The sequence below is a fragment of the Bombina bombina genome, chromosome 2 (genome assembly GCF_027579735.1).
Source record: "Bombina bombina isolate aBomBom1 chromosome 2, aBomBom1.pri, whole genome shotgun sequence".
Classification (NCBI taxonomy): domain Eukaryota; kingdom Metazoa; phylum Chordata; class Amphibia; order Anura; family Bombinatoridae; genus Bombina; species Bombina bombina.
Window position 1 is genome coordinate 463,228,449 of NC_069500.1, and position 14,482 is coordinate 463,242,930.

Sequence of the window (14,482 nt, forward strand, 5' to 3'; positions counted from 1 at the left end):
TATTTATTGATAGTGTAGTGTTAGGTTAATTGTAGGTAATTGTAGGTAGTTTATTTAATTATTTTATTGATAGGGTAGTGTTAGGTTTAATTATAACTTAGGTTAGGATTTATTTTACAGGTAAATTTGTTATTATTTTAACTAGGTAACTATTAAATAGTTCTTAACTATTTAATAGCTATTGTACCTGGTTAAAATAATTACAAAGTTGCCTGTAAAATAAATATTAATCCTAAAATAGCTATAATATAATTATAATTTATATTGTAGCTATATTAGGATTTATTTTACAGGTAAGTATTTAGCTTTAAATAGGAATAAGTTATTTAATAAGAGTTAATTTATTTCGTTAGATAAAAATTATATTTAACTTAGGGGGGTGTTAGTGTTAGGGTTAGACTTAGCTTTAGGGGTTAATCCATTTATTAGAATAGCGGTGAGCTCCGATCGGAAGTTTAGGGGTTAATAATTGAAGGTAGGTGTCGGCGATGTTAGGGAGGGCAGATTAGGGGTTAATACTATTTATGATAGGGTTAGTGAGGCGGATTAGGGGTTAATAACTTTATTATAGTAGCGCTCAGGTCCGCTCGGCAGATTAGGGGTTAATAAGTGTAGGTAGGTGTCGGCGACGTTGTGGGGGGCAGATTAGGGGTTAATAAATATAACATAGGGGTCGGCGATGTTAGGGCAGCAGATTAGGGGTACATAGGGATAACGTAGGTGGCGGCGTTTTACGGAGCGGCAGATTAGGGGTTAAAAGTGTAATGCAGGGGTCAGCGATAGCGTGGGCGGCAGATTAGGGGTTAATAAGTGTAAGGCTAGGGGTGTTTAGACTCGGGGTACATGTTAGAGTGTTAGGTGCAGACGTAGGAAGTGTTTCCCCATAGGAAACAATGGGGCTGCGTTAGGAGCTGAACGCTGCTTTTTTGCAGGTGTTAGGTTTTTTTTCAGCTCAAACAGCCCCATTGTTTCCTATGGGAGAATCGTGCACGAGCACGTTTTTGATGCCGGCCGCGTCCGTAAGCAGCTCTGGTATCGAGAGTTGCATTTGCAGTAAAAATGCTCTACGCTCCTTTTTTGGAGCCTAACGCAGCATTTGTTTGAACTCTCGATACCAGAGTTAAATTTATGGTGTGGCCAGAAAAAAACCCGTGGAGCGTTAACAGCCCTTTTACCGCCGAACTCTAAATCTAGGCCTTGGTTTGCCAAAAATAATTAACACTAAAATCACGAAAAATAAAAAACACTAAGATTACAAAAAATAAACGAAATTATCAAAAATAAAAACAATTACAATAAAAATGCCCCCCCAAATTAAAAACACCCCCTAGCCTACAATAAACTACCAATAGCCCTTAAAAGGGCCTTTTCTAGGGCACTGCCCTAAAGAAATCAGCTATTTTAACTGTAAAAAAATACAAAGTCCCCCCAACAGTAAAACCCACCACCTAACCAACCCGCCAAAATAAAAAACCTAACTCTAAAAAAAAACCTAAGCTACCCATTGCCCCTAAAGGGGCATTCGCTTGGGCATTGACCTTAAAATGGCATTTAGCTCTTTTGCATAGCTCTTTTTCAAAGCCCAAAGCCCTAGGGGGGTAGTTATCAACGTGTCAACTTTCCTGCCTTCGCCGGCCCAATACGCCCGCCTAAGCTCGCCTCACATCGCCGCCGCGGACCTGAAAAAATTTGCCTAAGTTATCAAGTAAAGCTGTCAAAAAGCCGCGGGGCGATGAGCAGCGGACTGTGAGAGTTATCACTCATCCGATTTGGCTGCTCTTCGGCTGTTTGACAGCTTTCTTGCTAGCCTGTCACTAAGCACTCACACTAAACTACACTGTTTTACCCCCTATACCGGCGCCCCCGGAGCCCCCCGCAACTAAATAAAGTTACTAACCCCTAAACCGCCGCTCCTAGACCCCACCGCAAGTATTATAAATGTATTAACCCCTAAACCGCCGCTCCCGGACACCGCTGCCACCTACATTATACCTAGTAACCCCTATCCTGCCCCCCCAATACCGTCGCCCTCTATAATAAAGTTATTAACCTCTATCCTGCTGATCCCGCACCTCGCCGCAAATAAATAAATAGTTTAACCCCTAAACCGCCGCTCCCTGAACCCGCCGCAACCTATATTAAATTTATTAACCCCTATCCTGCCCCCCCTACACCGTCGCCACCTATAATAAATGTATTAACCCCTATCCTGCCCCCCCAACACACCGCCGCCACTGTAATAAAATTATTAACCCCTAAACACTAACCCTAACACCCCCCTAGCTTAAATATTAATTAAATAAATCTAAATAATATTTCTATTATTAACTAAGTTAATCCTATTTAAAACTAAATACTTACCTATAAAATAAACCCTAATATAGCTACAATATAAATAATAATTATATTGTAGCTATCTTAGGATTTATTTTTATTTTACAGGTATCTTTCAATTTATTTTAACTAGGTACAATAGCTATTACATAGTTATTAACTATTTAATAGCTTACCTAGCTAAAATAAAGAGAAATGTACCTGTAAACTAAAAACTAACCTAAGTTACAATTACACCTAACACTACACTATACTTTAATAAATTATTCCTATTTAAAACTAAATACTTACCTGTAAAATAAACCCTAAGATAGCTACAATGTAATTAATAATTACATTGTAGCTATCTTAGGATTTATATTTATTTTACAGGTAACTTTGTATTTATTTTAGCTAGTTAGAATAGTTATTAAATAGTTATTAACTATTTAATAACTACCTAGCTAAAAGAAATACAAAATTACCTGTAAAATAAATCCTAACCTAAGTTACAATTAAACCTAACACTACACTATCATTACATTAATTAAATAAATTAACTACAAATAACTACAATTAAATACAATTACATAAACTAACTAAAGTAAAAAAAATAAAAAAAGCTAAGTTACAAAAAATAAAAAAAATAAGTTACAAACATTTAAAAAAATATCACAACAATTTTAAGCTACTTACACCTAATCTAAGCCCCCTAATAAAATAACAAACCCCCCCAAAATAAAAAAATGCCCTACCCTATTCTACATTTAAAAAGTTCAAAGCTCTTTTACCTTACCAGCCCTTAAAAGGGCCTTTTGTGGGGGCATGCCCCAAAGAATTCAGCTCTTTTGCCTGTAAAAGAAAAATACAACCCCCCCAACATTAAAACCCACCACCCACATACCCCTAATCTAACCCAAACCCCCCTTAAAATAACCTAACACTAATCCCCTGAAGATCATCCTACCTTGAGTCGTCTTCACTCAACCGAGCAACGATGGAACCGAAGAGGACATCCGGAACGGCAGAAGTGATCATCCAAGGGGCGCTGAAGAAATCTTCCATACGATGAAGTGATCCTCCAAGCGCGCTGAAGAAATCTTCCATCCAGGCGAGGTCATCTTCCAAGAGGCGCTGAAGAAGTCTTCTATCCGGACGAGGTCATCTTCCAAGCCGGGTCTTGAATCTTCATCCCGCCGACGCGGAACATCCTTCTTTCCCGACGGACTACCGACGAATGAAGGCTCCTTTAAGGGACGTCATCCAAGATGGCGTCCCTTCAATTCCGATTGGCTGATAGGATTCTATCAGCCAATCGGAATTAAGGTAGGAAAAATCTGATTGGCTGATTGAATCAGCCAATCAGATTCAAGTTCAATCCGATTGGCTGATCCAGTCAGCCAATCAGATTGAGCTCGCATTCTATTGGCTGTTCCGATCAGCCAATAGAATGCGAGCTCAATCTGATTGGCTGACTGGATCAGCCAATCGGATTGAACTTGAATCTGATTGGCTGATTCAATCAGCCAATCAGATTTTTCCTACCTTAATTCCGATTGGCTGATAGAATCCTATCAGCCAATCGGAATTGAAGGGACGCCATCTTGGATGATGTCCCTTAAAGGAGCCTTCATTCATCGGTAGTCCGTCGGGAAAGAAGGATGTTCCGCGTCGGCGGGATGAAGATTCAAGACCCGGCTTGGAAGATGACCTCGCCCGGATAGAAGACTTCTTCAGCGCCTCTTGGAAGATGACCTCGCCCGGATGGAAGATTTCTTCAGCGCCGCTTGGAGGATCACTTCATCGGATGGAAGATTTCTTCAGCGCCCCTTGGATGATCACTTCTGCCGCTCCGGATGTCCTCTTCGGTTCCATCGCTGCTCGGTTGAGTGAAGACGACTCAAGGTAGGATGATCTTCAGGGGGTTAGTGTTAGGTTATTTTAAGGGGGGTTTGGGTTAGATTAGGGGTATGTGGGTGGTGAGTTTTAATGTTGGGGGGGGTTGTATTTTTCTTTTACAGGCAAAAGAGCTTAATTCTTTGGGGCATGCCCCCACAAAAGGCCCTTTTAAGGGCTGGTAAGGTAAAAGAGCTTTGAACTTTTTAAATGTAGAATAGGGTAGGGCATTTTTTTATTTTGGGGGGGTTTGTTATTTTATTAGGGGGCTTAGATTAGGTGTAATTAGCTTAAAATTGTAATATTTTTAAAATGTTTGTAACTTATTTTTTCTATTTTTTTGTAACTTAGCTTTTTTTATTTTTTGTACTTTAGTTAGTTTATTTAATTGAATTTAATTGTAGTTATTTGTAGTTAATGTATTTAATTTATTTAATGATAGTGTAGTGTTAGGTTTAATTGTAACTTAGGTTAGGATTTATTTTACAGGTAATTTTGTATTTCTTTTAGCTAGGTAGTTATTAAATAGTTAATAACTATTTAATAACTATTCTAACTAGCTAAAATAAATACAAAGTTACCTGTAAAATAAATATAAATCCTAAGATAGCTACAATGTAATTATTAATTATATTGTAGCTATCTTAGGGTTTATTTTTCAGGTAAGTATTTAGTTTTAAATAGGAATAATTTATTAAAGTATAGTGTAGTGTTAGGTGTAATTGTAACTTAAGTTAGTTTTTAGTTTACAGGTACATTTCTCTTTATTTTAGCTAGGTAAGCTATTAAATAGTTAATAACTATTTAATAGCTATTGTACCTAGTTAAAATAAATTGAAAGTTACCTGTAAAATAAAAATAAATCCTAAGATAGCTACAATATAATTATTATTTATATTGCAGCTATATTAGGGTTTATTTTAAAGGTAAGTATTTAGTTTTAAATAGGATTAATTTAGTTCATAATAGAAATATTATTTAGATTTAATTAATTCATATTTAAGTTAGGGTGGTGTTAGGGTTAGTGTTAGACTTAAGTTTAGGGGTTAATAATTTTATTACAGTGGCGGCGGTGTAGTGGGGGGCAGGATAGGGGTTAATAAATGTATTATAGGTGGCGACGGTGTAGGGGGGGCAGATTAGGGGTTAATAAATTTAATATAGGTTGCGGCAGGGTCAAGGAGCGGCGGTTTAGGGGTTAAACTATTTATTTATTTGCGGCGAGGTGCGGGATCGGCAGGATAGGGGTTAATAACTTTATTATAGAGGGCGGCGGTATAGGGGGGGCAGGATAGGGGTTACTAGGTATAATGTAGGTGGTGGTGGGCTCCGGGAGCGGCGGTTAAGGGTTAATACATTTATTATAGTTTCGGTGGGCTCCGGGAGCGGCGGTTTAGGGGTTAATATGTATAGAGTAGCTTGCGGTGGGCTCCGTGAGCGGCGGTTTAGGGGTTAATCATTTTATTTAGTTGCGGCGGTGTAGGGGGGGACAGATTAGAGGTGTTTAGACTCGGGGTACATGTTAGGGTGTTAGGTGTAGACAGTTCCCATAGGAATGAATGGGATGTCTGGCAGCAGCGAACTTGTACTTTCGCTATGGTCAGACTCCCATTGATTCCTATGGGATCCACCGCCTCCAGGGTGGCGGTTTGAAAACCAGGTACGCTGGGCCGTAAAAGTGCCAAGCGTACCTGCTAGTTTTTTGATAACTAGCAAAAGTAGTCAGATTGTGCCGCACTTGTGTGCGGAACATCTGGAGTGACGTAAGAATCGATCTGTGTCGGACTGAGTCCGACGGATCGAAGTTTACGTCACAAAGTTCTACTTTTGCCGGTCTCTAGCCTTTGATAACTAAGGCGAATCAGCCTCGCCACAAATACGCTGCGGAATTCCAGCGTATTTGAGGTTGATGGCTTGATAACTAGGCCCCCTAGTCTTAAAAAAAAAAAAATGTTTAAAAAAAGCTTCTGAAATCCTATTAGCTGTTCAAAACAGCCAATAGGATGAGACCTACTGAAATCCTATTGGCTGATTTGAATTTGAAGAATAAAATCAGCCAATAGGAATGTAAGGTACGCCATTTTGAATCGGCTACCTTGCATTCAACTTCAGTGAAGACCTCGTCGTCTGGAGGAACACCTCACTGCCTGGATGGAGATGGATGTTCAGACTTCAGAAACCGTGAGTAGATCTTCTTGAGTTAGGTTTTTTTTAAAAAAAAAAAAATCTAGGTGTTTTTTTTTAGATTAGGGCTTTGGACTTTGAAAAGAGCTAAATACCCTTTTATGGGCAATGCAAAAGAGCTAAATGCCCTTTTAAGGGCGATGCCCAAACAAATGCCCCTTTAGGGACAATGGGTAGCTTAGGTTTTTTTAGAGCTAGGTTTTTTTATTTTGGGGGTTAGTTGGGTGGTGGGTTTTACTGTTGGGGGACTTTTTTACAGGTGAAAGAGCTGATTTCTTTAGGGCAATGCCCTACAAAAAGCCCTTTTAAGGGCTAGTGGTAGTTTATTGTAGGCTAGGGTGTGTTTTTATTTGGGGGGGGGGGATTTTTTACTTTTATAGGGCTATTAGATTAGGTGTATTTATTTTTGATCATTTCGTTTATTTTTTTTAGTGTTTTTTATTTTTCGTGATTTTAGTGTTAATTATTTTTTGATAAACTTAGAATTTAAAATTTTTGTAGGATTTGTTTTTTTTTCAGTTGTAATTTAGATTTTTTATTTTTTCCGTAGTGTTAGGTTTTTTTAAATTTGTAATTTTGGTAGTATTTTTTATTTTATTAGAATAGTAAGGTTAGGTTAATTTATAGTTTAATGTTCGCGTTATATTTATTTCACAGGTAAGTTTTTATTTAAATAGAGTTATATTTTAATTTAAAGTTAGGGGGGTGTTAGGTTTAGGGGTTAATAGTTTAATTTAGTGTTTTGCAGTGTGGGGGGCCAGGGTTTTTCATTGTTAATATGTTTATTTAGTGGCGGAGATGTGGGAGGCCAGAGGTTTAGGGGTTAATAACTTTATTATAGTGGCTGCGATGTCGGGGAGCAGCGCAATAGGGGTTAATAACTTTTATTAGTTTTGGCGATGTTGGGAGTGGCAGATTAGGGGTTAATAACTTTATTTAGGTGGCAGCAATGTCGAGGGCAGCAGATTAGGGGTGTTTAGACTTGGGGTTTATGTTAGGGTGTTTTCTCCCCATAGACATCAATGGGGTTGCGTTATGGAAATGTTTCATTCCGCGCTTCAGGTGGGGTTTTTTTCTAACACTCTCTCCCCCTTGTAGTCTATTGGGGAAAGAGTGCACAAGCACGTCAAAGCAGTCTTTGGCTTTTGTGCAGTATGGAGCTTAACACCACTATATCGCACGCACAAGGAGGCTTTTCAGTAACTCGTAATGGCAGCGCTATGAAGGGTGAAAAAACGCAACTTTGTTGCATTCGTTTCGCACCCTGTTTAGCGCAAAACTCATAATCTAGGTGATAGTTTCTAGGGGTGTTAAGTTTGTAGCAAGACAAACACCCTCAATAGGTGACACTTTTAGAAAGAATTTTGCAGGTCACACACCAACCACAAGGAACTGGTTAAATTCAACTCATGGTTTATTTAAATGTGGGCATGTACCATGCAAAGGTTGTGAATACACCAAGAAGCACATTTACTTCTGCAATAACTGGTGACACTTTTCACATTAGACAGAGGATAGTCTGCACCTCCCAATATGTGATATACTTAATAAATTGCAAATTTTGCTCCAAACAATATATAGGGATCACTACTTTTTCTCTGAAAGATACGATTGGTGAGCATCCTACACCAGGCATAATGCATTTTTCATTTCTAGGAATTTAATTAATTAAGAAAAGCCCAAGAGCAGGTGATAGGTTAGCATCCCTCCTGAAAGGAAGTATTCTGTATTATTAAACTCCAAACTAGGTACCCTGAAGGCATAAATAGACAACTAGATGTAGATCTTTTTTTTATTGACCCACCTATCCTTAGCTCCCATATACATACCAATACACATATGTCACAGTCTTCTTCCCTTCAATCAGTCTCTAATATTGTATAATTCATTCAATTTGTGCAATTGCATTATATGATCTCAGTCATCTATGTTACTTGACACATGTTTGAAGAATCTAAACCTTGTAAGAAAATGAGATATACAAAGAATGGAATGACTGATTTCATATAATTATGATATACTGAATATTTATATATTTCTAATTAGATTATCAAGAATCGCAGTGTTTTGATTTTATTAATAATTATTCTTTTTTTTTCATTCTTTATATATATATATTTTTCAGAATACTTACCTGCGAACAGTAGAAGTTCCTAAGTGTAGCATACATCATTTATTTTTAATTATTTCCTGTAGATACATATCCTTTGTATTTCATTGTTGTAACTAATTTTAAAAACATATGCCTCAATATGGTATCTTCAGTTGACTGAATTATAAGTATTACTATTGGTCGATCGAACAATGTTTCTTATTTGTTACTTATGTATTTCAAAACCTTTGCCTAGCTAATCAATGTAGCCTCTGATGCGCGAAACGGATCAGGCGTTTTTTTTTGTGACCTCTTATCATTATATGGCACTGCCTAATAAACTATATACTTAACAAGACTAGAGCTTCAACGACTATGTTCTTGGAATTGTGTATTTGTAAACAAAGACTTGAATGGATTCGACAAATGTTTGAATTGTGTAGGATGTAAATCCTTTTAAAAGAATGATATTCCAAGAATTATAGGGAAAAAATAGATCCTGTGCTAATATTAAAACCGTTGACATAACTCAGTTGATTTCCTGCAGCTCTGATTACGTGGTCTACATTCTGGAATGTTTTTGTCACCTTCAGATGTGGGACACACCACAAGAGCTTTAGTTACCCAACTGAGTGAACATGACTGTAATATAAAAAGAGGTTTTGAGAAGCATCCCCTATCTCTACATTTTAAAATCAAACACAATTGTGATCCAAACCACATTATTAAATATATGGGAATTAAGTGATTCCGTACTGGAGAAGGGGAGCTAGAATAAATACACTAGCCGAATTAGAGATTAAATGGATATTTTTATTGGGGTCCATCATTCCAGGAGGATTTTTAATTGTATCATTTTTTTTATAAGTAATATTTTTCTATATAAGGTTTTTAATTTAAATGTAAACTAGTGACTTTATAATACATATATTTTTATATTAGAGGCTATTTTATTTTAATTTAATTTGATTTAATTATAATTTTGAATGTATTCATAATCCAGAAATCCTTGTTAACATCTTCACCGTTTCATTATTGATATACTAATAAATGGGTAACATTTGAATACTATTGATTATCGTTAAATTGTGAGCTTACTATGTAGCTGAATGGTATTATCCTTAACTTAGGGCTATGAGGATGAGGATCAGGTTTCAATCCTGAATAGGCACATTTCCATTTGCATGAAATATATATAGATTATGCATGTAAGAGAATGTATAATAAATGTATATGATTTCAGAATAAAGTTTTGATAATGTATGTAGCACTTATTACCAGTTAGACTACCATTAATTTAAAGGAATAGACCTATTTTATGTATAAGGTTTAGTTTAAAATTAGTTTGGCAATAGGATTATGTTTGGTTAGAAATATAAAGGATTGTATATTATTTCATAGAAAATGTATATAACATGTTCTCACATAAGCTGTTTGGCTCAATGGTAAAGTTTTTAATTTTGTGCCTCCAGTTATTAGTTTGATTCTAATCAGTGGTTTCACATTTTATATCTCCGTTGTAAAACATAGTTTTTGAGAAAATAACTAGAATAACACACATAAACTCATTTCCATCCCATGCATCCCATACGCACACACTCCTTTCTCTTATGCACTATGGAACTCTTGTTCTGTTTGCAACAAACTTACAACCATTCCTGACCTGTTTATTTCAAATGCTTTCACCCTTTTAGCAATTACCAAAATCTGGCTATCTTCTTCTGACACGGTTTCCATTGCTGCTCTCACACATGGTGGTCTTCACTTTAGCCATACCCCGAGGCCAGGTGAGAAACTTGGCGAAGGTGTTGGGATCCTGCTCTCCCCCTCCTGCACTTATCAGTACCTACCTCCAATCCCATCTCTCTCCTTTTCCTCCTTTGAAGTCCACTGTATTATCCAACTATCCCTCAGAGGGGCAGTCATCTATCACCCTCCTGGACCAACCTCCCAATTCCTTGACAACTTTGCCATCTGGCTTCCTCACTTTCTCTCTACAAATATACCAACGCTGATTCTTGGGGACTTCAACATTCCCATTGACAACCCATCTGCCCCTGCTGCCTCAAAACTTCTTTCACTCACATCCTCTGCCTAATAAACTAAATATTTAACAAGACTACAGCTTCAACGACTATGTTCTTGGAATTTTGTATTTGTAAACAAAGACTTGAATGGATTCCACAAATGTGCGAAATGTGTGAGCTTACTATTTGTCTCAGGCAATCCACCCTATTCCCTACTCACCGTATTTTCCAACCTCTGCTCTATATCTGACTTCACCTGTCACCCCTTTTCCTATCTCAGACCATCCCCTGATCACCTGTAATATTAATGCAACAGCTAAACCCTCTTCTCCATCCCGACCCAGCACCTGTAGAAATCTACACGCTGTGGATCTGCTCTAATTTTAAAAAATCATTCAAGATCTCCTCCCTCACACTTACACTATAACCTGCCCTGATCTTGCTATGGCCCACTATAACAAAACTCTCTCCTCTGCACTAGACACACTTGCCACTCCCCAACTGTGCAAAACATCACGCGGTCAGTTACAGCCCTAGCACTCTGAGCAAACACTCTATTTGCAAAAATGCTCCCGTACTGCCGAGCGTGCCTGGAGGAAAACTTACTCTGAACCTGATTTCATCCACTATAGGTGTATTCTTCATTCATACACTTGTGCCCTTCACTTAGCCAAGCAAACCTACTTCTCTTCTCTCATATCTACTCTTTCCTCAAACCCTAAACAAATCTTTTTCACCTTTAACTCTCTCCTCTACCCATCTGCTCCACCCCCCCCGTCTGTATTTAGTGCTTAAGACATGGCAGACTACTTTTTAAACAAAACACGTACTATCTGAATCAACATCCCAACACCAACCTGGAATCTTCCAACAACAGGCCCAGTTACTCCCTCTGCTACCCTCTGCATCTTCCATCCAGTCACTGAGATTGAAGTTTCTTTGTTACTATCTTCCTCACGCCTCACTACCTGCCCACTCTAATACCCTCCCTGTTTTCAACCCTCACTCCTGCTCTTACTCACATATTCAACCTATATCTCTGTACCGGTTCATTCCCTTTTTTTCAAACACGCAAAGGTCACTTCCATACTCTCCCTTGACCCTAATTCTCCTGAAAGCTACCACCCCATATCACTGCTTCCACTAACATCAAAATTCCTTGAAAAAAACTGCCTAACCCACTTCCTGTCCACCAACTTTTTGCTTGACCCCCTGCAATCTGGATTCCGGCCCACACACTGAACTGAGACTGCCCTTACCAAGGTTACTAACACTTTTCTTTCTGCTAAAAGTAATAGCCTCTACTCTATAAGTATCTTACTTGACCTCTCAGCTGCCTTCGACCACCCCCTCCTCATACAGGCCCTTAGCTCTTTTGGCCTCTGTGACACTGCTCTTTCTTGGATTCAATCTTATCTTTCTCACAGGTCATTTGCTGTTGACTCCTCCTCCCCAATGCCTCTGCCTGTTGGAGTACATCAAGGATCTGTTCCGGGTCCTCTACTCTTCTCCATTTATACTTCTTCACTGGGTAACATTATCAACAGTTATGGCTTCAAATATCACCTCTATGCTGATGACACCCAGATCTACCTCTCCACTCCTGCTCTCTCTCCCTCTGTCCCTTCTCATGTTGGTGACTGCTTATCTAGTATTTCTTCCTGGATGGCCTCTCATCACCTAAAGATTAACATGTCCAAGACTGAGCTCCTTGTAATCCCCCCCCCTTCAAGCTCTATGCCAACTTCTGACTTTTCTATCCCTGTCGACAGCATCACCATCTCCCCTTCGCCCCAAGTCTGCTGCCTCTGAGTTACTCTTAACTCAATTCTATCCTTGATCCCCCAAATCCAATCACTTTCTTTATCCTGCTGCAACCACTTACACAATATTTCCAAGATTCGTCCTTTTCTGAGTGCTTACACCCCAAAGCAAATAATCCACTCTCTTGTTATTTCCCGACTTGACTACTGCAATAGCCTTCCTCTTTCCTGCCTCTCCCGCCTTCAAGCCATCCTAATCGCCTCTGCCAGGCTAATCCACCTTTCTCGTTGCTCTGTATCTGCTGCACCTCTCTGCGAGTCCGTTCATTGGCTCCCCATTCACAGCAGAACTAAATTCAAAATTCTCACAATTACATACAAAGCTGTCACCAACGCCGCTACTCACTACCTATCCTCTCCAATCATTAAGTATACTCCAGTCCACCCACTAAGATCCAACAATAACCTGCTCCTCGCATCTTTGACTATCACCTCTTCCCATGCTAGACTGCAGGACCTCTGTTGTGCAGCACCTACCCTCTGGAACACTCTCCCTCGTGCTATCAGGCTTTGCCCTAATCTTTCATCTTTTAAATAATTCATGAAGATTTTTTTGTTCAGAGAAGCCTACCACCCAACTCAGTAATAAATTAATTGCACTTACCTAACATTTCCCTCATCTAACTCTGTATTAACATCTTTCTCACTCTTACAGTCCTCATCTCCAGTTTCTCAACCTCCTACCCTTCTAGATTGTAATTACCCACGGGAATAGGGTCCTCAATTTCTCCTGTATTTGTTTGTCAAATTTTGTCTTGTCTATTACAAGTTTTACATCATTGTTTTATTTAAATGAATTGTACCCATAGAAAGCACTGCAGAATAAAGTATAATAATAATAATAGTAATTAAAAGTGATTTAGGTTGAATTTATACAGAATCTGAAGCATTAGCAGAGATATAGCAAACCTATAAAAATTGGTAGATATAGGTTTCATAATATGTTTTTAAACCATCACTTAAATGTACTGATTTGCATAGAAGACAAACAGATTAGTGGTATTGTTTTCAACCTAACTGACATGAGTTTGAATCCTGCAATATGTTTTTTTTATATATTATTTGTTTATTTTTATAGTATTTTGTGTTAAATGCAATATATAAGATTTGGCTGTATAGTTAATAAAAGTTTGATGTATTTGATGTTTTTAATTTTGTTTTTATATTACACTTTGAGCAATAGTACTTGACCAATCATTTTGAATCAAGTATCCACCAATCAACCCAGATTAAAGACTTTATAAGGCACAAAATGGAACAAAAGAATTCTTGAAAAGCTATAATTAAATAGCGAAACGTATACCAGAGTATTTGGAAAAGACAGATTACAGGGAGGGGTGAATGTATTTAACAGCACTGGCTTTGTATTCACTGTGTGAAATATTTCTACTTGTAAGGACTGGCACGCTCTAAAGTGTAAGATGAAGGTTGATGCATACCCTTAGTGACCAATTGTCTGATTCTGTTTTAATAAATGTGAAATTTGTATGCTGGTTTAACTCTCTATCACTGTCATGCTACTATCCCTTTAACTAGGGGCATGGTCTTATTCCACCTTTTTTGCTATAAATCACGCCTTCTGTATTACCTAATTTCTTGGTAATGTTAGTGTTACACCATTTAGAGTAACACTTGCTCCTAAGTTCTTGTTAAATTAGAGATTTGGTGCACTCGACTTCCAAGTTTCACACTACTTTCTGGATATTCAGCATCGCTCATTTCTGTTAACGTACTGAATTACCTGCTGTGTTCAGCACAACTACAGGTGTTTGCAGATCACATTGGATTATGCCGTTCTACCTCTCAACACAACCAGCTTCTGGGAGCCACACCTCCATCCTGAACCACCGCCCCTGGTAAACTACCTCTTCATTACCAGTCTTGGTATACCTGAGTTACCGCAACTAAAACCGGAACCTCTCAGCCTACCTTATCCACTTCCTCCGATTGTTGCACTGTCACTAACGATCCCGTCTCAGATCTACAACACAGAAAGGAAACGTAAGTCCCGTCTTACTACTAAGTTGAAAGAGTTTCTAACAGTCTTAATGTCAAAACCGCATGTCTTATCAATAGTATGTTACTTGTTCTGAACAGGACTTCCAGTATTCAGTATTAATTCTCAGAACAGAGAGATCAATTCAGCA